Consider the following 26,641-nt stretch of genomic DNA (forward strand, 5'->3'; position numbering starts at 1 on the left):
CCGCTATATCTTTTTTTGAGATAAGGAAACCAGAACTGAATGCAACACTCAAGGTGCAGTCGCACTATTGAGCGATAACAGGCATTATAACAGTGAAACTCAACCTCTTTGCAGGGCCTCAGAAAAAAATAGTTAATGTCTTATTAAAGAAATGACAATTTTGCATGAGGTAAAACTGTTTATAGTTTATAAATCTTTCCTTTTGGCCAAGTCTTCATGATAATATTGTAATTTATAGCAAAAGAGACATATGATCAAGAAACTGTTTTATTTTACTTTTGTGATTATGATAAACATACCAAGGGCCTCAAAATAGTACCTGGTGGGCCGCATGTGGCCCCCGGGTCGTAAGTTTGAGACCACTGCATTATAACATTCTTAGTCTTGTTTACCATCCCTTTTCTAATAATTCCTAGCATCTTGTTTGCTTTCTTGGCCGCCGCCACCACATATTGGGTGCAAAGTTTCATCGTATTGTCCGTGATGACACCCAGATCTTTTTCTTGAGCATTGACGACCCCCAAGGTGGCCCCTAGCATCCGGTAACTATTATTTTAGATCATTCTTCACAATGTGCATCACTGCATTTGCCCACATTAAATTTCACCTGCTATTTGGATACCCGGTCTTCCTGCAGTTTTTCACAGTCCGCATGTGTGTATAAGAGGCCCGGTTTCCATACAATTGAGCCATAGCATATTCTTATCTATTTTGGTTTTGTGAAAGTACTTCTCGTTCTTTTTTTTTTTTTTTTAATTTCTTTATTCATTTTAAAACTTTCAACAAGTAATTCATTATACAATCATATACACTATAATAATACTTATTAATCATACATTCACTGAAATCAAACTATAACTTCGCCCTCCCATCCTTCTTCCAATATAATCATATAATTTTATTCATATAAAATCCTCCCACCCTCCCCTCTTATACTTCAATAATCAAAAGGAGAGAAATAAATTATTAATTACTCAATTATAATTAATCCTTACAATAATTTGTTAATGGCTCCCAGACCTCCATAAACTTTTTATAACTTCCTCGTTGGACAGCTATTATTTTCTCCATTTTAAAAATATGGCACAATGAATTCCACCAAAAACTATAACTTAATCTATCATAATTTTTCCAATTCCTCGTAATTTGCTGAATAGCAACTCCTGTCATTATGAGTAAAAACTTATTGTTTTTATTAGATATTTGACTTTTTTTCCTCATTGAAGTTCCAAATAATATCGTGCCACCGGATTTTCAAGTAAATTATTAATTTGACTCCAAATAGATTTCCAAAAATTATATATTAAAGGGCAAAAAAACAATAAATGATCCAATGTTCCAGCTTCAAGATGACAGTGCCAACATCTATTATACTTAGAGCTATCTAATTTTTGCAAACACACCGGGGTCCAGAATACTCTATGTCAGTGTTTTTCAACCTTTTTTGGGCAAAGGCACACTTGTTTCATGAAAAAAATCACGAGGCACACCACCATTAGAAAATGTTAAAAAATTTAACTCTGTGCCTATATTGACTATATATAAAGTAATTCACTTGAGTGCCACCACCGCCATCGGGAACAGGCCGGCGCCAAGTTCTCCCTGCTTCTCTTCCCCGCGGGGCCGACCAACTCTCGCCACCCGTCGTCAATTCTAACGTCGGAGAGGACGTTCTAGGCCAACCAGGCAGCGATTGGCTGGCCCAGAACGTCCTCTCCGACGTCAGAATTGACGCGAGTGGCGAGAGTTGGCCGGCCCCACAGGGAAAAGCAGGGAGAACTTGGTGCCGGCCTGTTCCCGATGGCGGCGGTGGCACTCAAGTGGCTAAAGAGCCGCAGTTTGCCGGCCTAGGGACAACACTGGAGGGTGGCCAGCTGTGCAACCCCTTGGGACGTAAACCCGGGGTGGGGCAGACCGCCCCCCCACCCTGGTATGCCACTATCTGTACCTCACTCCCTCCCTATGACCAAAAATTCTCCTTTCTTCTATTCCCCGTGTACACAACCATCTCTTTCCCTCCCTTCCTCTCTCCAAAGTCCATGCCTTCTGTGTCCAAAAACGCATTCCCTCCCCCACCTCAGCATCTCTTTCCCTCCCTTCCTCTCTCCCAAGTCCATTTCTTCTGTGTCCAAAAACGCATTCCCTCCCCCACCTCAGCATCTCTTTCCCTCCCTTCCTCTCTCCCAAGTCCATGCCTTCTGTGTCCAAAAACCCATTCCCTCCCCCACCTCAGCATCTCTTTCCCTCCCTTCCTCTCTCCCAAGTTCAGGCCTTGTGTCCAAAACGCACTCCCTCCCCCCTTTTGTGTTCCGTGTTTGCCTCCCAGCCCATCTTTGCAACTTTCTCAGCAAAACGAAGCTCAAGCCGCGAGGCTTGTCTTCTGCTTCCTGCCTGCCCTGCCGCGCACAAATAGCCGAACGGAAGTATTCTCCGACGTCAGCGCTGACGTCGGAGGGCAGGCTTTGCTTAAGCCCTCCCTCCGACGTCAGCGCTGACATCGGGGAACGCTTGCGATCGGCTATATGTTAGCTGCAGGGCAGGCAGGAACAGAAGACAAGCCTCGCGGCTCGAGATATATTGAACTCCGCGGGTCCCCCGTCCAGCTCTCTCTTGTCCACGTGGGGCGGACCGCCCCTCTCCCTAGACTGTGGCCTAGGACCCTGGGGGAGCCCGGGCCCCCTGTCAGCTCCGGGCCCCTGAATGCAGGACTGGTGGTACTGCCCTGATGGCGGCCCTGACCGTATGGCACACCAGGCAACATCTCGCGGCACACTAGTGTGCCGCGGAACAGCAGTTGAAAAACACTGCTCTATGTAATAGAAAAAACCAAGTCTGTCTCATAGATAGATGCAGACACTGTACACCTCATCCTCCAAGACTAAATTTGTGTACTTCTCATTCTTATTGTAGTTGAAATCACCCATTAATACTGTAGATTCTCAAATATAAGCCAAGATTTTTGGGCCAAAAAAAAAGCGCCCCAAAATGGCTGTATCTGTTTTTATTTGAGTCTACTACCGTAGTTTTAAAAATATCAAAATTTTTTTAATTTTTTTTTCAATTTTTATTAGAATTTTATAATAAAGATAAAACAATATAATCACCACATGTACATCACTGTAGAATACTACAGCCACTCAATATAGCATATAAAGTAAACAGGTCACTAGTACACTCCAATCTCTCAACCCATCATAAAATAAAATAAAAAGAGGCATCAACAAAATACACACTATGAGGAAGTCCCCTTGTTGGTTCTTCAAAGAGATTCCCAAACAACCACCCTGCCCCTCCCCCCCCAATCCCCCCCAAAATATCAAAATTTAAACCTACTGGGCTGTGGGGAATGGAGTCGTGGGTCAGGGGCAGACCCGACATGCAAGGCAGACAGCTGATTTCTCTCGCCGGCGGATGCAGCAGTCCTCCATGCTTTTTGCCGGCTACTGGGAAGAGGGGGGAGTGAGGAGTCAGTGGCACATCTGGATTGTGAGCAGCCTTGCCTTCGGTTGTGTCCTGGTCCTGCTAAACTGGCTGGCGATAACACCGCAGGGGCCTTCCCTCTTGCCAAATAACTAAAGGCTCTGCCGGTCTCGATTCCGCCCCCTCTGAAGTTACTTCCTGATTTTGAGGGATGGGATCCAGACCGGCATAGCCTGTAGTGATTTACCGAGAGGGAAGGCCCCTGCAGCGTGTGGCTTCATTATTGCCAGCTGGTTTAATTTAACGGGACTGGGTAAAGACCAAGGGCAGGGCTGCTCAGAATTAGGTTGCGCCGCTGACGCCTCACTCTCCCCTCGGGGGTTTTCAAACAGCATGGAGGACTATTACGGCCGCTGTTGGGAGGAATCAACTGCCTGCCTCGCATGTCAGGCCTGCCCCTGACTCTGTTGAAAGAAGCAAAGGCTAAAAAGTGATGGGGGGGAGAGAGCTTGGATGTAGGTCGAGAAAGGGAAAGAGATGTGTTGGAAGAAAGAAGGGAGAGGATATGCTAGATGGATGGAGCAAGACAGTAAATATTGGTTAGAAGAGTGAAAATAAAGGGGGAAAGAGAAGATGCTGGGAGGGGGGTAGAGAGAGGGAAGAGTTATCAAAAAACCCAAACTGGAGAAATAGAAGCAGATAGAGATGCAGAAAAATAAATGGAAAACTGAAAGGAAAAGGTGTCAGAGATAGATGTAGGTGAGGAAGTGAAAACAGGAATGAGAGAAGAGGCAGATAGACTGCAGACCCTGGAAAGAACATTAAGAAAAGACAGAAGAAAGCAGAAACTGGGATAAACATGAATAAAATGGCCAGAAAACAAAGGTAGAAAAAATAATTTTATTTGTATTTTCATGAATAGATAATGCAGTTTTACTTTAATTTTGCACTGCTTTTTTTTTTTATTTTCCAAAGTGTAGAGAGTGCTGTTTCTCTTTCTCTGGTGTTGAACTGCATATGGCTTCTTGAGGTTTAAGTTTGATTTTTGTCTACATTTATTTAAGTTGGTGGTTGCTTGTAGTTGTGTTTTCCTATGTAGGGGCTTTGTTGTGAATGTTAGCTTTGGGATATTTGTATTATGTTTAGTGGCATGGGCTAGATTCTCTAAGCCCACCGATCAACTTCTGACCACTTAGTGACCCCTTTATGACCAGATTTCCCTCCGACTCGATTCACTAACCTCTATGCCGATCATCCTTCGATCTACGCATGCAAATGGTAGAGGGGCAATGGTATTCAGATGCAGGCAGGAAGCGATTCACTAAAATAAAAAAGGAACACCGGCTGGCTGATCCAAAAATAAGCGACTGCTGAGGACCAGTTGCTGAGGTCCTTTCCGACTGCCCTGCCTTCTGCCGCCCTGCTCTCAGCCCGGATCTTCTGCTCTCTCATGCCTGCATCAGATCTCCTGCTCTTGCCCCGAATCTCTCCTGCCTACCGCCCCGACTCGCCACCCCAACTCACCCTGAATCTCTCCTGCACTCCCGCAGTGCAAGCCTGTGGTTTTAATCCTCGAGTTTAAAGCGGGTTAAAGCCACGGGCTTGCAAAAAAGTTAAAAACCAGTTAAACTAAAACAAAAAACTTCTCTGCCAGGCTCGGAGGGCCAGTGCATGTGCAGACCATCTACAGATGGTCTGTACATGCGTTGGAATCGCTAGAGAGCGATCCCAGCAGTCGGATGGGACTTGATTCCGATTGCCCTCATTTGCATGAGGACGATTCGTGAATCGGCCCGCCGGACACGGATCCGATCCGTGCCCTTTGTGAATCTAGCCCTTATAGTAGATATCTGAAGGGGAGGGAGGGTGAACAGTTTTTATAGATTTGGCTCACCATGATAACCCAAATTTCTAACCTCAGTTTATATTCAAGTCAACCTTTTTTTCCCCCCCTATTTGGAGGGAAAAAAGGATACCTCAGTTTATATTTGAGTATATATGGTATACTGTTACCCAATTTGCCGGCTTTCCTAATCTCTGAAAACATTTCTTCATCTGTCGGTTCGTTCTGCCCTGGGGGATGGTAGTATAACCCTACCCGTATATTCCTTCCTTCACACATGTAATTTCTATGCATATGGATTCCACACTGCTATCTGTGTCCTGCAGAATGTTTATTTTGTTTGATTCAATTCCCTCTTTAACATATAGCACAACCTCCACCCCCCCTCTTTAACATTTGTGCAATTATCAGTTGCAATTGTTTTGTTAAAATCTTTATGTATTGACTAGAAGAGGGGGAGGTTGGTCTCCTAGCTTCTAAAGCAACCTGCTGTGTTGGGGACACAGGTGGTATTTTAACCCTAAACAGAAGCAAATTGTGGCTATTGTCTGCAAGTCTTTGTATTTCTTTGTTAACCAGATTTGCTAAGAAATTGTAACTTCCCTTAGTAGAAGCTAGATTGACATCTATAACGCTTTTAGTAGCTTGCTGTGGATTATTTTCAGGCTAGCTCCTGAAACTTTTAATTCATTTGAGGGGTCTTCTTTCTGTCTAGGCAGGTTGATAAAATAACATAACATAATATTGTGCTTATTAACCGTGTAACCAGAAGTTCAACGCGGTTTACAAAAGGTTATAAGCAAATTACATAAAATAAGATGGTTGGTTAGTCAAATGGTCTTCAATTGTTTTCTAAAATGCCTATAAAAATGGGTTGTGAGCAATGCTCGAAATTCATTGTCGTGAAGAGCTGCCTGAGATGCCAAAGTATGATTAAGGAGTTTCTTACTCCTACAGCCCTGAACAGATGGAAAATTAAACATTAAACAAAGGATGAGTTCTTCTACTGTGTCTGTATAAAATAGGTGTCTTTCTTATATTGATCTGATTCAAATGTTAGAAGGTTTGGGATTGTTAGCATAATATGGTGTTATTTTAATACAAAATCTTTTTATTTAAGTACATGCTGACCAAAAATTAACACAGAAATGAATGACTTGACAACTAATAGTGTCTGGATGTTTCATTTTATTTAGACTTTTTTCTTTTTAGCATTGACTTACAAAATATGTATTCCTTCATGTGCACCTCTCGTTCTTTTGTTATTCTGGACTCACAATGGTTGCTTATGTCCTAGTACAACCTATGGTCTTTTAAGGCAAGAGTTCCAAAATCCTGTAATGAAGTCTTTGTAAACCTGGCAAATGATCCCGCTGTAAACAAGTTGAAATGTGACTTTTTTACTGGAGACCTAAAATAATAATAATAATAACTTTATTTTTCTATACCGCCATAGTCAGGCGACTTCTAGGCGGTTCACATTGAAAGAAGGCTGGACAGTCAGCGAATGATAAGGAGCCGAAAATAGAAAATAGAAAAGTTGCATAAACAAGGTACATACTAATTTAAGTTCCATGGGTAAAGAATACATGAAAATTGGAGCTTCTTGGGAGATTGAATAGCGTTTACGGGGGGGTTTGTTTTAGTTTAAGGGTGGTCTGTTTTAGTCAATGAATTTGTCGAATAGGGCGGTTTTTATTGCTTTTCGGAATGCATTGTAAGTCAGTTTGGGTTCATTTATGCAGTTTCGCAACCAGACTTGTCTATTCGCTTGGAACATGAAGGTTCTATCCAGGAAGGATTTGTATCTGCAGCCTGAGATCTTTGGGTAGGCAAAGATGGTTTTGTTTCTGGTAGTTCGTGTGAGGTTGTGCAGAACGAAGTGAGTTTGCAGGTAGGAAGGTGCTAGTCCCCAGACTTGTTTGAAACAGATACATGCAAATTTGAATAGTATTTGCGCTTCTATTGGTAACCAGTGTAGTTTTTTTGTAGTAGGGGCTGATGTGGTCTTTTTTTCTCAGTCCGAAGATTAAGCGAACAGCGGTGTTTTGTACTAATCTCAATTTTTTTACTGTTTTTTTTGGGATGCCCAGGGAGATGATGTTACAGTAGTCAAGGAGGGATAGGATCAGCGATTGCACCAGCAACCTTAAGGATGTTGGGTCGAAGTATTTTTTATGGTCCTTAGTTTCCACAGCATGTAAAAACATTTTTTCACCAGTAAGTTTGTGTGGTCAGCCATGGTTAGGTGTGTATCTAGAGTGATACCCAGTATTTTTATGGTATTAGAACGAAGAGTGAGATAATAAAATTTGCAGACGACACCAAACTATTTAGTGGAGCTCGGACAAAGGAGGACTGTGAAAAATTGCAAAGGGACTTGGACAAATTAGGGGAATGGGCAGAGAGATGGCAGATGAAGTTCAATGTTGAGAAGTGTAAAGTATTACATGTGGGAATCAGAAACCCGAGGTACAGCTATACGATGGGAGGGATGTTAGTGAATGAGAGTACCCAAGAAAGGGACTTGGGGGTAATGGTGGACATGACAATGAAGCCGACGGCACAGGGCACAGTGCGCAGCGGCCGCTAAGAGAGCAAATAGAATGCTAGGTATAATCAAGAAGGGTATTACAACAAGAACGAAAGAAGTTATCCTGCCGCTGTACCGGGCAATGGTGCATCCGCATCTTGAGTACTGCGTCCAGTATTGGTCACCATACCTTAAGAAGGATATGGCGTTACTCGAGAGGGTTCAGAGGAGAGCGACACGACTGATTAAGGGGATGGAAAGCCTTTCATACGCTGAGAGATTGGAGAAACTGGGTCTCTTTTCCCTGGAGAAGAGAAGACTTAGAGGGGATATGATAGAGACTTACAAGATCATGAAGGGCATAGAGAAAGTAGAGAAGGACAGATTCTTCAAACTTTCAGAAAATAAAAAAACAAGAGGGCATTCGGAAAAGTTGAAAGGGGACAGATTCAAAACAAATGCTAGGAAGTTCTTCTTTACCCAACGTGTGGTGGACACCTGGAATGCGCTTCCAGAGGACGTTATAGGGCAGCGTACGGTACTGGGGTTTAAGAAAGGATTGGACAATTTCCTGCTGGAAAAGGGGATAGAGGGGAATAGATAGAGAATTACTGCACAGGTGCCTGGTGGGCCGCCGCGTGAACGGACTGCTGGGCACGATGGACCTCAGGTCTGACCCAGCGGAGGCATTTCTTATGTTCTTATGTTCTCGTAATTTTGTCATTGGGGCTTGCCAAAAAGACTTGTTTTCGCTGTGTTTAATTTCAGTTTGAAGGTGGTGGTTCATTTTTCGATTTCTGTCATTGTGTTTGAGAGGTTGTCGGTAATTTCATTTGTGATGTCGGTTAGAGGGATTAAGATGGATATGTCATCTGCGTATATGTAGTGCTTTAAGTTTAGTTTTTGTAGGAGGTGACCTAAGGATGCGACGTAGATGTTGAACAGAGTGGGCGATAGGGGCGAGCCTTGGGGCACGCCCGATGGGTTATTCCATGGGTTGGAGTGATGTCCATTGCTGGTTACTCGGTAGGATCTGTTTGTTAGGAATTCTTGGAACCATTTCTTTACCTTTCCTGAAATTCCCATTGCATCAAGGCATAGTAGCATGATCTCAAGGTCTACCAGGTCGAACGCACTGCTGAGGTCTAGTTGTAGGATCAGTGCGCTTTTACCTTTGCTAAAATGATTATAAAGGTGGTTTAGTATGGATGCTATGACGGTTTCTGTGTTGTATCCTTTTCTGAATCCTGATTGGTGTTCACTAAGGATGTTAAATTTGTCTAGGTAGTTAACTAGTTGTAGGTTGACCAAGCCTTCCTGTATCTTTGTGAAAAGGGGAATACTTGCTATGGGTCTGTAGTTGGATGTCAGCGCTGTAGAGGTATTCTGGTCTTTGGGGATAGGAGTGATCAGTATGTGTCCCATGTTCTTGTTTAATGTTCCGTTTATAAGGGCGGTTGTTAGCCATGTGAATAGTTCCTTTTTGAAGTCTAGTGGGGCAACTGTCATGATTTTGGGGGGACATGCATCAAGTAGACAGTTTGATTTGGAGTATTTGTTGAATAATTTTAGGAACTGGTGCCAGTCTGGGAACTCGAAGTGGTCCCAGATCATGTCTGTTCTGGAGTCTTGGTCATGGTGTTTGAGGTAGTGAATTGTGTTTATTGTGGGTGTGTGTAGGGTTCTGTGCGACAGGTTTGCCAGAGCTACTGTTGAGAAATATTTTTTTAAAAACCAAACAGACAACAAATCAACATTTGATGAGTATTTAATGGTGGTAGCTTGCCAAATAGTAGACAATGGATGTGATAGTCTGCAAGTCCTATTTTAAACCTATAACTATGTGGCACTTTGCATATGCTAATGTCTGGTAGCATGCCCGGCCTAAGCTTTAGCAAAAGGATCCCTTTTGATAGCTAGTAATTTCCTTACTACTTTAACAATCCTGTAATCTTCAGATTCACTGGTTTAAGATGATATGACAGTCAAACTCCAAGTGCTTGCTCAAAATTTTTTTTAAAACTGTACAGTTCAAATTCCTCTTACTGGCTTACAAGGGCATCCACTCTGCAGCCCCCCAATATCTCTCCTCGATTATCTCCCCCTGTGTTCCTCTTACCCATACCCTTTTCCTCCACTACTAACTCCAGACTGTCCCTTTTGCTGCGCCATGTGCCTGGAACAGACGGCCTGAGTCAATGCATCAAGCTCTGTCTCTAGCAGTATTCAAATCCAAGCTAAAACCCCCATATTTTTCAAGGTTGCTTTCAGCACCTACCTCCTGCTCACCGTAAGATACCTATGTCCATCCTGTCATTCTCTCTGCAAGGACCTCCCCAACCCTGTATGTCCTGATACCTATGTCCAACTTAGTTTGTAAGCTCTTCTGAGCAGGGACTATCTATTGTTTGTTAAATATACAGCGCTGTGTATGCCTTTCAGCACTATTGAAATGATTTAGCAGTAGTAAAATAACAATTTGGTGATTATAGTTTGGAGAAAAGCTTTCTCTTTTCTCTAGTATTTGTAGGACTGCAGAAAAGGAAAAAATGTTTCTGCTTATAATCTTTTGCGCCACCACGACTGGAAATAACTGAAAGTCTCGGTCCCAGATCTGTGGATTCAGGAAATCCCTTTTTGAGTCTTGCCTGAGCAGCAGTTTTGACACGCTGCTTCCTTAGTAATTCCAGTTTTTCAGGCTGCTCATTTACTCATAAGCAATACAGAGGAGCCAACTTGAACAAAGTATTTTGGTGGTTTTGGAATTTTTTTGATTTCAACAAAAGAACAGCACTAAACCAGATGCCACTAAATAATTTTAAGTCCAAACTAAAATCCTTCCTCTTTGCTGCTGCATTTGGACTTCAACGGTCCTTCTAAAGCAGTGTCTTGCAAACTTTCCGGCCAGCGGCACACTAAATCCAGTGCCCTAACCAGAAGGCACCCGGAAGTGCGCGGACGGTGACTCGATGACATCTGCGCATGCGTGATGTCATTGCGCTGTCGTCCGTGCATGCGTGATGTCATTGTGCTGACGTCCGTGCATGTGTGGAGGCCCATCTGGCCGTGACCCGCTTCAGTGGCGGGATCCAGGAGGTGCGTGGAGAGGAGGAGAGATGCCGGCCGAAAGAGTTATCTGCGCTAGCTGACTTCCTACTGGACATGCCTCTTGTCACTAGAGGCACATCCTCTAGGCAGTCGGCCAGCACAAACGACTTTCCTCCTCACAGGTGTGTCACGGCACACCTGAAATCTCAGGAGGCACACTGGTATGCCGTGGCACAGTTCTAAGGATACTGTTCTAAAGACTAAATAAAAAACAGCTAAACCTGAGCCTTCATCCTCCTCCCTATTGTTTTTTCCCTTTCTGTTCTTTCCTTTCAAGATTATAGTTCTTCCCTTTGTCTCAAGTTTTATATGTTTATCTAACCACACTTGCGATGTTTGTTTTTATTTATTTAATTAGTTTACATATTCTTAATGTAATGTCTATTTTTATCAATACTGTTTAAGTTTTATGTAACTTGCTTTTATTATTATTGTACATCGCCTTGAAGCTTGATTAGGCAGTATATCAAATTTTTGAGAAACTTGGCAATATCAATAAAAGACAAAATCTCCTTGAAAAATAAGGGGGGGGGGGACGGAATGTGTATACCACCTTCTTGTGGTTACACATTCAAAGTGTTTTGCATATATCCAGGTACTTATTTTGTACCTGGGGCAATGGAAGATTAAGGGGTCCTTTTACTAAGGCGCTCTAATTGATTTAGCATACGCTAAATGCTAAGGTGCCCATAGAATATAATGGGCGTCTTAACATTTAAGAACATAAGAATAGCCTTACTGGGTCAGACCAGTGGTCCATCAAGCCCATTATCCATCAAGTCCATGGAATCTATGTTCTCTAAACCAGTTCATAGTAATAATAGTAAATGGTTCATCCAGTCTGCCCGACAGTCGCATTCCTTCTGAAGGCAATGTTGAAGAAACAAACCAATAATCATTGAGTTTACTACTTAAATTCTACGGTAATATAAGATGTCTTTCACCACCCCCACCCCCCGCAAAGGTAAGACTTGTATCCAGACAAGTTGAATGTGGTATAAAATACTCATAATTGCTACTGATCCTTCTTGCCTCATATGGTATGGAGACCATAGAAGTCTGTCCAGCATTGGCTCCACTGCCCCACTGCTGGAATCACAACGAAAGCTAACTCCAGCCCCTCCCAATCTGTCTTATCCATCTTGCCTTTTATGGGACACAGACTGTAGAAGTCCATCTGCCATCATCTTCCCTAGAGATTGACACTGGGACAATTTTTTCCCTGTCCCTTCCATGTGAGTTTTGTCCCTGCCCCATTCCTGTAAGCTCTGTCTAAACTGCACAAGCCTCGAACACTTATGATTTTAAAACGTTCCGAGGCTTATGCAGATGAGTACAGAGCTTGCAGGAATGGGGCAGGGACAGGAAAAGAACTCGACGGGGAAATGAGTTCCCGCGGGGATGGGTAAAAACTTCTCCTCGTGTCATTCTCTAATCTTCGCCACTCCCGCGCATCATAAATTTAAGTTAGTTTTTGATCTGTTGAGTTTTGTGTCCATGGGGACTGTGACAAATTCTGTCACTGTGTCATTCTCTAGTAGAAACCTCCACCACAGCTTTGGTAAAAGAGGAGGTAAGTGAAGAGCTAAATTCAATAGGATTAATTTATTATATTTACAGTATATGGATCATGTGCAGATCCTGTAATTTTTCCAATAGCCGATTAGATGCAATATCTTTAGATTTTTGAATATAAATTGAAATTAAGTTCAGATAAGACTTCATTACTCTAGCTAGCAGGAAGGAAGTTCCTTTTATCTACTTCATATCCTTTGCATTATTTCCTCTTTACTCAACTGTTCATGGTTAGGAGTGTGAATAGATTCTGCTCTAGATGAAAATGCTCAGATTAACCATTTTAGTTTTCTCTAAATTTTTTTTTTTTTTTCCCTTTTTTACAATTAAATTTGCTTCCCTGGAAGATCTGCAGAAGCTAGTCTTGGGACTGATCTTTTCAAAGACTAGACTACTGTAATGATTTTTTGCATTTTTGGAATTTGTAAATCGCTACTATCTTGTCTGCAGTTGCTGCAAAATACAGTGACAAGGATCTTCCTGTATAAAACTAGGTTTGAAAGGAGCACAAGTTTGTTGAAGGAACTCCACTTTTTATATGGAAATTGTCTTTTATATTTGGCCAATTTATTGAAAGTTCGGCATTGCTTGGCATCCAGTCATTCTGTACATGTAAATTTGAACTTGTATTCCACCCTTCTATTCACCTAAATTTAAGTTTAAAGCTTTTTTAAATGTAACTATTACTACTACTTATTTCTGTCATGCTACCTGATGCACGCAGTGCTGTACATTAACATGGAAGACAGTCCCTGCTTGAAAGAGCTTACAATCTCTAGTTGGGACAAACAGGGGAAAAAAGGTAGGGAATTACAGAGGGAATGATAAGGCAGATAGGGTGGGTAGAGAGAAGAGGAAATGACAAAAACAGATAGGATTTGTCCCTTTACAGTGGGATTCATTGCCTTTGAAAATTTAGATGTAAAAACAAATTGAGACTTTTCAAAATGCTAAAAGCCCGGTTATTTACTAAGGTGTGCATGCAAACAAACCAGTGTGCCTTAAGGCCCAGATTCTATAAATGGGCCGATCTAGGCACCCAACTTAATTGTTTAAAAGGTTTCAGTCGGCGCTGAGAATTGGCAGTTAGCAACTCTTGATATTAATTGTACTTAACTGGACGGTAGGTACCTACCAGAAAGTAGGCATGGTTAGGGGGTGAATTTTGGGTGTGTTTTCATGTAGATAGCTTTTAAAAAAAAATTTAGACACTGGTAAGCATTTAACTTAAGTCAGGGGTGTCAAAGTCCCTCCTGGAGGGCCGCAATCCAGTCAGGTTTTCAAGATTTCCCCAATGAATATGCATGAGATCTATTAGCATACATTGAATCCTAAAAACCCGACTGGATTGCGGCCCTCCAGGAGCGACTTTTGATACCCCTGACTTAATTGCACTCATTTAGTCCAAGAAAACCCTGGCATAAATAGGGTTAGACCAGACAAGGGCAACTCCGGTCCTCGAGGGCCGGAATCCAATCGGGCTTTCAGGATTTCCCCAATGAATATGCATTGAAAGCAGTGCATGCAAATAGATCTCATGCATATTCATTGGGGAAATCCTGAAAACCTGACTGGAATACGGCTCTCGAGGGCCGGAGTTCCCTACCCCTGCACTAGCAGAATCCTTCACCTAAGTCGCACAAGCTGAACATGGAAATCCCTATCTAATACAGAGAAGGTTATCATAGAAACTGAAAGAGATTCCCCAGAAAACTAGATGGTTCCAAGAAAATAAATTTTCGTTTCCATCATACGAAACAAAAATGTGAACAGATTGGTCCCAGTTTCTCTTGCAACTTTTCTAGGTTCTTTTTCAGGTATCTTTTCCATTTTTTTTCCCTGCTCTTTTGTTTCATTCTTCTTTTTCAATGTCTTTTGACATTGTTTATTTCCTTTTCAACTTTTTTTTTTCTTGTATTTGATTATTGATATACTGTGTTTTACATGGTAGAGAGACTTTTTTTTTTTTTAATAAGGAAGCAGCTCCATAACCCAGATCCCATCTTGTAGATTACACACTCCTTTCTTGGAGTTTACTCCCATTTATTTCTCACTTGGAGCTGGATGCACAGAGCTCCAGCAATCCGATGGGGGTTGGAAGCAATTTTCATTTGATGGACTAAGTTCAAGCACAAATAGCATGCAAATTATATGTATACTATTAGCATGCAAATTATATATACACTATTTGTGCTGAGTACCTCCAGTGAAAGGGGAAGGAATACATGCACAACATCTGTGTCCATTAAAAAAGTTCCTTACTGGGACCTCCCCTTCCTGGTCTCCCTCCTCCTCCCACTTACCTTTTAAATTGAAGATCAGCAGGTGTCGGTAAGGGCCTTCACAGGAACTTTTGTTTAATGGCCGTGCACCAATGATGAGTTTAGTGTGTGGCCATTAATTGGGAAAATAGAAATGTTGGCCTTTTTCTGGCCATGGCACAAGTGGCCTTAACACATGGGAAAGACATGGGCAAGTGGTGTGCTAAGGCCACGTTTTTGCAGTGTCTCAAACTATTTTTTTTCTAGCTCCGGCACACTAAACGGAGCAAATATTTTTCATGGCACATTATAATTGAAATTTTATAAAATTGCAAAACCAACAAAAAAATTAATTTGAGAACTATTTATTTAAAGTTCTTTACGCTATGTATGGGGGTAATTGTAACAATGGTGAAACTAAAGTAGGTAGAATAGAATTGCTAATCAGTGTGATGGGTGTGTTTGTTTTTGAGTGCAAATTAACTCAAAATGTGTCTCAATAGTTGACAAGCAAACACACATTTCATCATCCACGATCTGCAGTTATTCTTTTGTCTTAATTTTTGTCAAGAGTTGAAAATCCAAATGGTAACAAAGATTTTGATTGCTTTGATGCTCGAATTAGGATAACTACTGCATTAAAAATAAAATTACTTGCTGTTAGTTTTCAAAGACCAATCACGTCAAAGAATTACCGTATTTTCACCCATATACCGCGCACCGTGTATAACGCGCACACGGGTATAGCGCACGGGGAACAGAAATTTATGTAAAAAAATTTTACTATAGCGCGCACACGCATATACCGTGCATGCCGCCCCGACTCTCCTTTCCGAAGGACCGCTCGCACCCCCACCCCGAAGGACCGCTTGCACCCCACCCCGAAGGACCGCTCGCACCCCCACAGCCTTCCCCCCTCCCCCTCCCGCATGGAGAAGCTGCCTACCATTGATTCCGGATGCCAGTGAGCCCAGCTGCTTCCTCTGCCGGCGGTTCTGCCCCTTCTCTGAGCCCTGCGCTGCGCTGCTTCCTCTTCCGGCAGTCCCACCCTTTCTCTGACATCAGAGACGTCGGAAGAGGAAGCAGCGTAGCGCAGGGCTCAGAGAAGGGGCAGAACCGCCGGCAGAGGAAGCAGCTGGGCTCACTGGCATCCGGAAACAATGGTAGGCAGCTTCTCCATGCGGGAGGGGGAGGGGGGGAGGCTGTGGGGGTGCGAGCGGTCCTTCGGGGTGGGGGCGCGAGCGGTCCTTCGGGGTGATGAATCGGACGTCGGGGGGGGGAAAAAAAAAAATTTGTACAACGCGCATGGTTATGCACGGTTTGTAAAATTGTGTATAACGCGCGCATTATATGCGTGAAAATACGGTATGCTTGGGTAGCTGTATCCTTATGTACACAGACACTCATAATATTGACAAACTCTTGTGTACGTGGCGTATGCGTCATCTATTCTAGTGTATACTTATGAAGGGAATTTTTAAAAATAAAGTAAAATTCTGGACTCTCTCATGGCGCACCCGGAATCTCTTCAGGGCACACAGTTTGAGAGAGACTGGGCTAGAGAAACAGGAGTTAGAAAATAAGTGGGCTAATTTTAAAGATTGTTGAATGTGAAGTCGGAAGGGTGCATGAATATAATCTCTACTTAAGGTAGAAGTGGATGAGCATTGCTCAGTTATGTTCAGCTACTGTTGCTACATCTTGTGTTTGTGACTAGCAAGTTAATTCTTCCACTAAAGGTCTGGATGAAGATGGAGATTTGCATGGTATAGCTATCCTGTGTGTATGTGTATAATTTTCTGTACCATTCTCCCAGGGGAGCTCAGAACGGTTTACATGAATTTTATTCAGGTACTTGAGCATTTTTCCCTGTCTGTCCCAGCAGGCTCACAATTTTATGTACCTGGGGCAAGTCTGACAAAGATAAGAACATAAGAATTGCCACTCCTGGGTCAGACCCAGTGGTCCATCGTGCCCAGCAGTCCGCTCACGCGGCGGCCCTCTGGTCAAAGACCATTGCCCTAATTGAGACTAGCCCTACCTGCGTACATTCTGGTTCCACAGGAACTTGTCTAACTTTGTCTTGAATCCCTGGAGGGTGTTTTCCCCTATGACAGACTCCGGAAGAGCATTCAAGCTTTCTACCACACTCTGTTCGTACGGAATCTATCCCCTTTCAACTTTAGAGAGTGCCCTCTCGTTCTCTCTACCTTGGAGAGGGTGAACAACCTGTCCTTATCTACTAAGTCTATTCCCTTCAGTACCTTGAATGTTTCGATCATTTCCCCCCTCAATCTCCTCTGCTCGAGGGAGAAGGTATGTCGATAGCTGGGTGGGCATAATTCAGCAAAACATAGCACGGTAAACATAGTATGACTAGACTAGTTTGTAGTTTCTCATACATATTCATTGTGATTAAGTCTGAAAACTGGCTGGGTGTGCTTCCAGGAGAACCACACCTCTTTAGAGCAGGGGTTCTCAACCCAGCTATCGACATACCCAAAATCAGGCAGGTTTTCAGGGTATCCATAATAGTATATGCAGATTTCTCTCATGCATATTAATTTCCACCTTGTAAGTATTGATTGTGGGAATTTGAAAACCTTGACTGGCTGGGTGTGTGTTTGAGTTCTGCTTTGAGAACCCCTGCACTGAAGAGGTGTGGTTCTAGTCCTTTTTGAGATGGTGTGTAGGAGAGATGATATTAATCTGTACTTTTCTAGTGATTACTGAGTCACAGTAACTGGATAGACTACTTTGTCAGCAAGTAAGCCTCAGTTCCTGTTTGTATTGTTCCAGATTAGACTGTCACTTGTGTTCATTTGAGATAATATTACAGTCTGCCCGAATCTGTACTAGGATATATTCAGTTTTATATAATGCTAATCTTTTTATCTGATTTTGGTAAGCATTATCTCAGAAAATTGTTTTTTCCTAGCCAAGAGCATATATAAACCCTTCCCATTGTTCCCTCTTTAAGGTACAGCATACACAACCACACACTGTTCTTAATGTGGCCATGCATCATTCCTAAATCTGCTGCAGGAGAAGTGTTGGGGTCTATGCCACTGTAAATACTGCTCAGTGAAATGAAATGAAGCCGCAACCGCTTAAGTCGGGCATCTGTAACTTGGGGACTGCCTGTATATAATCTAGTGCTTATGTCTCTTACCGCCTAAATTCCCCAAACTCCAATCATACTTTAAGTACCAAAACAGGCTCTTAAGGACCTGGAAAATTTTGAATTGTATAGGGAACGACTGGTAAGACTTCTGAAGTTCACTGGCTTCTGATTATTCAAACTTTATACAACGACCTATTGACCCTGAGTTCCTATAGGAATTTACTGGCATCTTTCATTGAGTTTATATTAGGATAATGAAGTACAAATACTTACCCATCCATTTCTTATTGTTACCTGTTGCTTTTTTTTTTTTTTTACACAGGGTTAGTTTAATAATCTCTTCTATTAGGTTTATGACTTCTGCTGCAATCTGCCTTGTGTGATTAATTTTTCCTTCTTTGTCAACATGTAGCATGTTTTATTTGAACGATGTTGAAATTGGTGGTTTCATCTTGGCTGTATTTCCTGGTATATCTCCATATTCATTGGCACAGTGCCCTCTGATGTCATATGTGCCTGTGGCAGGACAGGATTTCTGGTTTTCATCATGCTTCCAATGTACTGTGTATTTGTCAACCTCCGTGTCTACCAACTTTTTGTTTACCCATAACATCATTCGTAGATAGGGCTCACAATGGCAAATAATTCTTACTTTATTTGACTTAAGAGCACAATGTGATATTTATTTTTTTATTCTGGTTTTCCAAATGTTCTGCTACCTGAGCTCTTGCTTGCCAGATGGGTACTGGATACTTTGTCTTAGGGCACTGGCCTATATGACTTCTCTAATTCAGAATTATTCTGTAAAATCTTTGGATACTCGTGACCCTGAGATCTTTGTTGGCCTTAGGGTGATGGGTTTTAAAAACTAACCAGCCAGTGTGGTGTCTTTCCTTGGCTCTTCCAGTGTGGTTGGTGTTATCGCGTGAGATGTACTGCTAGTTTATCGAGGAGCTCCATCAGCTGTGTTTCACTTTGAGATAAGACATCAGACCTAAATTAGCCACCTGAGTAGTGAAAGTAATAATAATTTACACACAAGTTCCTCAGAATGCCACACTGTATAATCGTGTGGTAGCCGTCCTCACAGGAACATTATAGTGTGTTTGTTTGTTATTTCATAATGTTTTATAATAATTTATAAAGTGCTGCAAGTGCTTAATCCATTATGATTTTCATTAATCAAGTATTACTGCAATGGCAGTTACTTAGCTTTTTGAAACTGGGTCTGCCTCAATCCCCACCAACGTGTTTCATAATTTCATCAGGGTCGGGGATGGAGAGAACAGAGCAGTGCTGAGTGTTAGCGAAATGCTAAATCCCTATTCAGTAAGCCAGAGTTGGAAAATGCACACGATTATACAGTGTGACATTCTGAGGAACTTGTGTGTAAATTATTATTACTTTCACTACTCAGGTGGCTAATTTAGGTCTGATATCTTATCTGATTTGGTATTTTGTGCACTACTAAGATTTTGGTGTTTCACTTTGAGGCACTTGGCAATTTCCACACACCATATAACAAAAAAAATAAGTATATTGTAGCTGGCTCAATCCTTAGACAGGTGCCTGGGGCAACAGCTTGTGTGTGTGGTGGTGGTGGTGTTGGGAAGGTCCAAACTAGAGGTCTGCACAGGGATCGCAGGAATCCCCCCCCTAACCCACGGGACTCCCATGGGGATCCCCATCGAGCCAACGGGACTCCCACGGGGATGGAAGGCTTTGGAAGCAGGGTTCGTCCATATAATATAATGGACACGTCAGCCTTAGTAAAAGATGGGGTTTATAAGTTAATTACCTGAACAGAAAACAAAAATAGGGTTCCACCAAAGAGATTCCACAAGGAAAACAGCAGCGCAAACACAAAAGAAACTGGAATTGATGATCCTGTCAGAAGTAATTGCTGCTTTTATGGGGATGGGCGGGGATGGAGGTAATTCCTTGCGGGGATGGGTGGGGACGGAGAGGATCCTTACGGGGACGGAGAGGATCCTGGCGGGGATGGGTGGGATTTCTGTCCCCGCGCAACTCTCTAGTCCATGGTGACAGAATTCATCGCCATTCCTGTCCCTGCAGGTAACCGTGGGGAAACCATCCCATGTTATGTTTTTAGGGTCCATCTTAGCCTTGGCTCTTCTACACCAGCGTTCTTCAGTGCAAGGCTTGAGGGTCAGTGCTTGTGTCCATTCATACTCTCATTCTTCCCTCTCTCCTTAAAGGATGACATGGGGACGGGAACGGTGACGAATTCTGTCAAAGTGCAGCTGCACTCAAAGCAAACGGTTTCAAAACAAGGGATGCTTTTCAACAGCACTGTGTTTGTTTTAGATTCTTGACATACCACCTTTCTGTGCTACAACCAATGGCTTACATATTATGTACAGGTACTTTAGCAGCCCAGTAGAGACGGGGAATCTAAGCTTGGAGCAGCAGAGGGTTAAGTGATTTGCTCAGTGGGAATCAAACTCTCTTCTCCAGTTTATCAACCCACTGCACTAACCATTGGGTCTCTTCAGTCGATGAAGCACATGTCGAGCAAAAATCTTCACAAGTTATTCTGAAGAGGAGGTGCCGATTGCATTGCCCTTAGTTTTACACTGTAGCATAATAAACTTTTTTTTTTTGATTATTCTGGGAGTGGATGGAGTTGTCACTCTTTATTTGCTGCTTGTTCATGGACAGACAAACTTGCAGGGCTTCCCTGACCAAGGACAACTTATAAGGCTCACTAATGCCCCTCCTTGTTCCCCCTCATAATCTTAAATCAAGTTCACATAAGTACATTATCCCAGGACAAGCAGGCAGCATATTCTTAACGTATGGGTGACGTCGCCGACGGAGCCCCGGTACGGACACTTTTAACTAGAAAGTTCTAGTTGGCCGCACCGCGCATGCGCGGGTGCCTTCCCGCTCGACGGAGGAGAGCGTGGTCCCCAGTTTCTTCGTTTCCGCGGAGCGAAGAAGACGCATGTGCTTTCAACGGCCGTTGAAAAGCTAGTTTCTGCCTTCCCGCTCGCGTAATTTTTCATTTTTCTTCTAATTTTTCCTTTCGGATTCCCTATTTTTACTTACAAAAAAAAAAAAAAAACTCTTCCAGTTTTCTTTATTTTTTCAGGCCGGCCCCGGCAGGGCCTGTTGCCACCATACAGGCCTCCGGATTCAATTTTGCGGAGGCCGTGTTTCCCTTCATGCCCCCTCAACCGGGCTTTAAGAAGTGCCAGCGGTGTGCACGCCCGATCTCTCTTACCGACCCGCACAATTGGTGCCTGCAGTGCCTGGGTCCAGAGCATCGGGCTGACACTTGCACCCGCTGTGCTACGCTTAAAAAGCGCACATTAAAAAACAGGCAGATCCAGCAAAATCTTTTATTCGGTACCGGATCTGCCATGGAACCTGCTGCGACGTCGACGGCACCACAAAAGTTGGCACCCATGACGTCGACACCACCAGACCCTTCTTCAGGGTCGTTGGGCCCAGGTAAGCCGGCTAAGAAGCCTTCCACTTCCCTTGAGCGCCCTCCTGCCACGGTTGCGACACCGGCCCTCCTGGCATCGCACCGACCCCGCAAACGCTCCGCTTCGATATCGGTGAGTGCCTCATCATCGGCCTCCTCATCGCCGGAGCGTAGAGCGGCACCTATGGTACCGAAGAAGAAAAAAGCGGTACCGGTGCCCCCCCTGGATGACCGCATCGCGGCCATACTCCAAAACCAATTACAGGAGCAGCTCCAGCAACAACTCCAACAACTGTTACCGGCGTTGCTGGCACCGCACCTTCCGGTACGGGACCAGTCTGAGCCTCGCACTGTCCCATCGGTGTCGACCCCCTCGGTACCGATTAATACCTCCATGCCGGTACTCTTGGCTGAAGCACCTACAGTGCATACCCGTACTGCTGTCGACCCTTCCCGGTCCCAGGAACGACATCGGTCTTCCTCTCCCGGTACCGCCTCGGTGCGCTCAGGCAAATCTCTCTCAAAGACCCGCCATGCCGAGCCTTCCACACCGATGTCCAAACGTGCACACCCTGACGTTAGAGACCCAGACTTGTGGGAAGACTCCCCGCATGGTACCGAAGAGGACGCTTCGTCAACCGACGAAGAACCCTCCATGACCGATACCGCCTCAAAACCAGAACAATCCTCTTTTTCTAAATTCCTTAGGGAGATGGCAGCAGCTCTTTCCATCCCCTTAGAGTCCGACTCTAAAAAGTCTCAGGCTTTCCTCGATGCCCTAGACTTTGAGCAACCTCCCAAGGAATTTCTAAAGTTGCCCGTCCACGACATCTTACGGGAAACTTTCTATAAAAACTGGGAGACTCCCCTCACTGTTCCCGGGGCCCCTCGCAAATTGGATAGCTTGTACCGGGTTATTCCAATCCCAGGGTTTGACAAACCTCAATTGCCCCACGAATCCCTCCTGGTGGAATCTACTTTGAAAAAGTCTCAGGGTTCCAGTGTATATGCCTCCACCCCTCCTGGCAGAGAGGGAAAAACTATGGATAAATTTGGTAAGCGCCTTTTCCAAAATGCCATGCTAGCCAATAGAGCCAACAACTACACCTTCCACTTCTTCTTCTATATGAAGCATCTGGTGCAACAGCTCTCCTCCTTACAGAAGTATCTTCCCGAACGTAAGGTCCCTCTTTTCCAGCAACATATTTCCAGCCTCCTGCAACTCAGGAAATTCATGGTTCGCTCCATCTACGACTCGTTTGAGCTGACCTCCCGCGCATCTGCCATGGCGGTGGCTATGCGCCGTTTGGCATGGCTGAGAGTCTCTGACCTAGACATTAACCACCAGGACCGCCTGGCTAACGCACCTTGTCTGGGGGATGAACTCTTCGGAGAATCCCTGGACTCGACCACCCAGAAGCTCTCAGCGCACGAGACCAGGTGGGACACTGATCAAACCTAAAAAGAAGACTCCACCTGCTCGCCCCTACAGGCAACAGTCTTCTTACCAACGCAGGTTCTCGGCCAGACCTTTCAACCCGCCTCCACAACAGTCTCGCCGTCCTCGCCACCAGCATCAGCCTCAGGCTCGCCCACAGACTCAACCTGCCAAGCCTCTTCCTTCATCAAAACCGTCTCAACCCTTTTGACTCCTTTCTCCAGAGCATAGCCAGTCTCCCACCTTCATCGCCTCTTCCTCAGCCGATCGGAGGACGCCTTCAACTCTTCCTCAGCCGTTGGGAGGTCATCACATCAGACCAATGGGTCCTCAACATCATTCGCCACGGCTACTCTCTCAACTTCCAGACTTTTCCACCAGACCATCCTCCCGTAGAGTCTGCTTCTCACTCCTCCCAAACCCCCCTCCTCCTGAGGGAGGTCCAATCCCTCTTTCTCCTCAATGCCATCGAAGAGGTACCTCCGGACCAAAGGGGTCAGGGATTCTACTCCCGCTACTTCCTGGTTCCCAAAAAAACAGGAGACTTTCATCCCATCCTCGATCTCAGGGACCTCAACAAGTGTCTGGTCAAAGAGAAGTTCAGAATGCTCTCCCTGGCCACACTTTATCCTCTTCTCTCTCCCCACGACTGGCTATGCTCCCTAGACCTCAAGGAGGCCTACACTCACATCCCAATCCATCCGACTTCACGTCGCTATCTACGGTTTCAGATACAGCACCATCACTATCAGTACAAAGTGCTACCCTTTGGCCTCGCCTCATCACCCAGAGTGTTCACCAAATGCCTTATTGTGGTGGCGGCCTTCCTCAGGTCTCACGACCTTCAGGTGTTCCCCTACTTGGGCGATTGGTTAGTGAAAGCACCTACGTCTCCTCTTGTGCTACTAGCCACTCAGCACACCATCTCCTTCCTCCACTTTCTGGGGTTCGAGATCAACTACCCCAAGTCGCATCTGCTTCCCACACAGCGACTTCAGTTTATTGGAGCCATCCTCGACACCACTCTGATGAGGGCGTTTCTTCCCTCAGACCGCCAACGGACCCTGCTCCACCTCTGCCATCAGGTGCTCCTTCATCGCTCTATTCCAGCTCGGCAAATGATGGTCCTCCTGGGCCACATGGCCTCGACGGTCCATGTACTTCCTCTGGCGCGACTCCACCTCAGGACACCTTAATGGACGCTGGCCAACCAATGGTCACAGACTACGGATCCTTTTTCTCATCCCATCTCTGTGACATCGTCTCTTCAGCAATCTCTTCACTGGTGGTTGAACTCCTCCAATCTTTCCAGGGGTCTACTATTTCATCTACCCCCTCACTCCATGATCATAACCACAGATGCCTCCCCTTATGCATGGGGAGCTCACCTAGGAGATCTTCGCACCCAGGGTCTCTGGACCCCTCAGGAGCGTCAACATCACATCAATTTCCTGGAACTCAGAGCCATGTTATATGCTCTCAAAGCCTTCCAGCACCTTCTATACCCTCAAGTCCTTCTCCTGTGCACAGACAACCAGGTCGCCATGTACTACATAAACAAGCAAGGCGGCACCGGATCTCCCCTCCTCTGTCAGGAGGCCATCCACATCTGGACCTGGGCCACGGCCCACAGTCTCTTCCTCAAGGCTGTCTATATCCAGGGCGAACAGAACTCCCTGGCCAACAATCTCAGCCGCATCCTTCAACCTCACGAGTGGACTCTGGATCCTCCCACGCTCCGCTCCATCTTTGCTCGCTGGGGCACTCCGCAGGTGGACCTCTTTGCAGCTCCTCACAACCATCAGCTGCCCCAGTTCTGTTCCAGACTTCTCTCCTCACCGTCTGGCCCCGGATGCATTCCTGCTCGACTGGACGGATCGGTTCCTCTATGCCTTTCCTCCACTACCTCTGATGTTGCGGACATTATCCAAACTCCGCAGGGACAGAGCCACCATGATTCTCTTCGCCCCTCGGTGGCCTCGCCAACACTGGTTCTCCCTCCTGCTCCAGCTCAGCTCCAGGGAGCCCATTCCTCTTCCTGTATTTCCTATTCTACTTACACAGCAGCATCAGTCTCTACTACATCCCAATCTGTCCTCGCTCCACCTGACAGCTTGGTTTCTCTCGGGCTGACCTCTCCAGAGAATCTGTCTCAGCCTGTCCGTCGTATTTTGGATGCCTCCAGGAAACCGGCCACCCTCCAATGTTACCATCAGAAGTGGACCCGGTTCTCCTCTTGGTGTCTACTTCATCATCACGATCCCACCTCATTGGCAGTGGAAACTGTACTGGACTATTTGCTCTCTCTGTCCGACGCTGGCCTCAAGTCTACCTCAATCAGAGTCCACCTCAGTGCCATCACTGCGTTTCATGAGCCTATCCTCGGAAAACCTCTCATGGCTCACCCACTGGTTTCCCGGTTCATGAGAGGCCTCTTCAATGTCAAACCACCTCTGAAGCTTCTTCCAGTCGTCTGGGACCTGAATGTGGTTCTCTCAGCCCTCATGAAACCTCCATTTGAGCCTCTTGCCACAACTTCACTCAAATTTCTGACATGGAAGGTGCTTTTCCTCATTGCCATCACCTCTGCCAGGAGGGTTAGAGAGCTGCATGCACTGGTTGCTGACCCACCTTTCACGGTTTTTCACCATGACAAGGTGGTTCTGCGTACCCATCCTAAATTTCTTCCCAAGGTGGTCTCGGACTTCCACCTTAACCAGTCCATTGTATTGCCTGTCTTTTTCCCTAAACCCCACTCTCATCCTGGGGAACAGGCGTTACACACGCTGGACTGTAAGCGTGCCCTGGCATACTACCTTGACCATACCAGAGCTCACCGCAAGTCACCTCAGCTCTTTCTGTCCTTCGACCCTAACCGTTTAGGTCGTCCTGTCTCTAAAAGAACGCTTTCCAACTGGCTTGCTACCTGCATTGCGTTCTGTTATACTCGGGCCGGTCTCTCACTGGAAGGTGCTGTCACGGCCCACAGGGTCAGAGCTATGGCTGCTTCTGTGGCTTTCCTCCGCTCTACGCCCATCGAGGAGATCTGCAAAGCTGCCACTTGGTCCCCAGTTCACACATTCACTACTCACTACTATCTGGATGCCTTCTCCAGACGGGATGGGCACTTCGGCCAATCTGTGTTACACAATCTATTTTCCTAATGGCCAACCATCCCTCCTCCCTCTCTGTTAGCTTGGAGGTCACCCATACGTTAAGAATATGCTGCCTGCTTGTCCTGGGATAAAGCACAGTTACTTACCGTAACAGGTGTTATCCAGGGACAGCAGGCATTTATTCTTACGACCCACCTCCCCGGGTTGGCTTCTTAGCTGGCTTATCTTAACTGGGGACCACGCTCTCCTCCGTCGAGCGGGAAGGCACCCGCGCATGCGCGGTGCGGCCAACTAGAACCTTCTAGTTAAAAGTGTCCGTACCGGGGCTCCGTCGGTGACGTCACCCATACGTTAGGAATATCTGCCTGCTGTCCCTGGATAACACCTGTTACGGTAAGTAACTGTGCTTTCCCCCTCCCCCCAGCAAAACAAAATTCTCCAGAGCAATACTTATCACCTTCCCCTACTCTTCGGCACTCTTCCCCCCCCCCCCAATCTGCTTCACATAAGGATTCAGGCTGAACTTTCATTTAATATCTTCTGACTGGACCAGGGTAGGAATGGCAAGGTTATTAGGAACAGGGCAATGCACAGCAGTTTAAATCTAAAGGGATACACCTAATGGCTTAATTAGGATTATGGAATTATTGTAAACACTCAAACTGGCTATTTATCTACTGGTAATTGTCCCAGCGTGACTCTGTTCTAGCACAACTATGATGCTAAGCTGCTCCACCTGACTAATTTCTTAAATGAATTCTCTTGGTAG

General features: G+C 45.0%; 1 protein-coding gene across 7 annotated transcripts in view; it reads left to right on the plus strand.

The window, feature by feature from the left end:
- ATP8B1 (ATPase phospholipid transporting 8B1) overlaps nucleotides 1-26,641 on the plus strand; it is a 281,690-nt gene that overhangs the window by 88,431 nt on the left and 166,618 nt on the right. The gene's annotated exons all lie outside the window — the stretch shown is intronic.

This window comes from Geotrypetes seraphini, chromosome 1, assembly GCF_902459505.1.
Source record: "Geotrypetes seraphini chromosome 1, aGeoSer1.1, whole genome shotgun sequence".
In the NCBI taxonomy this organism is placed as follows: Eukaryota; Metazoa; Chordata; class Amphibia; order Gymnophiona; family Dermophiidae; genus Geotrypetes; species Geotrypetes seraphini.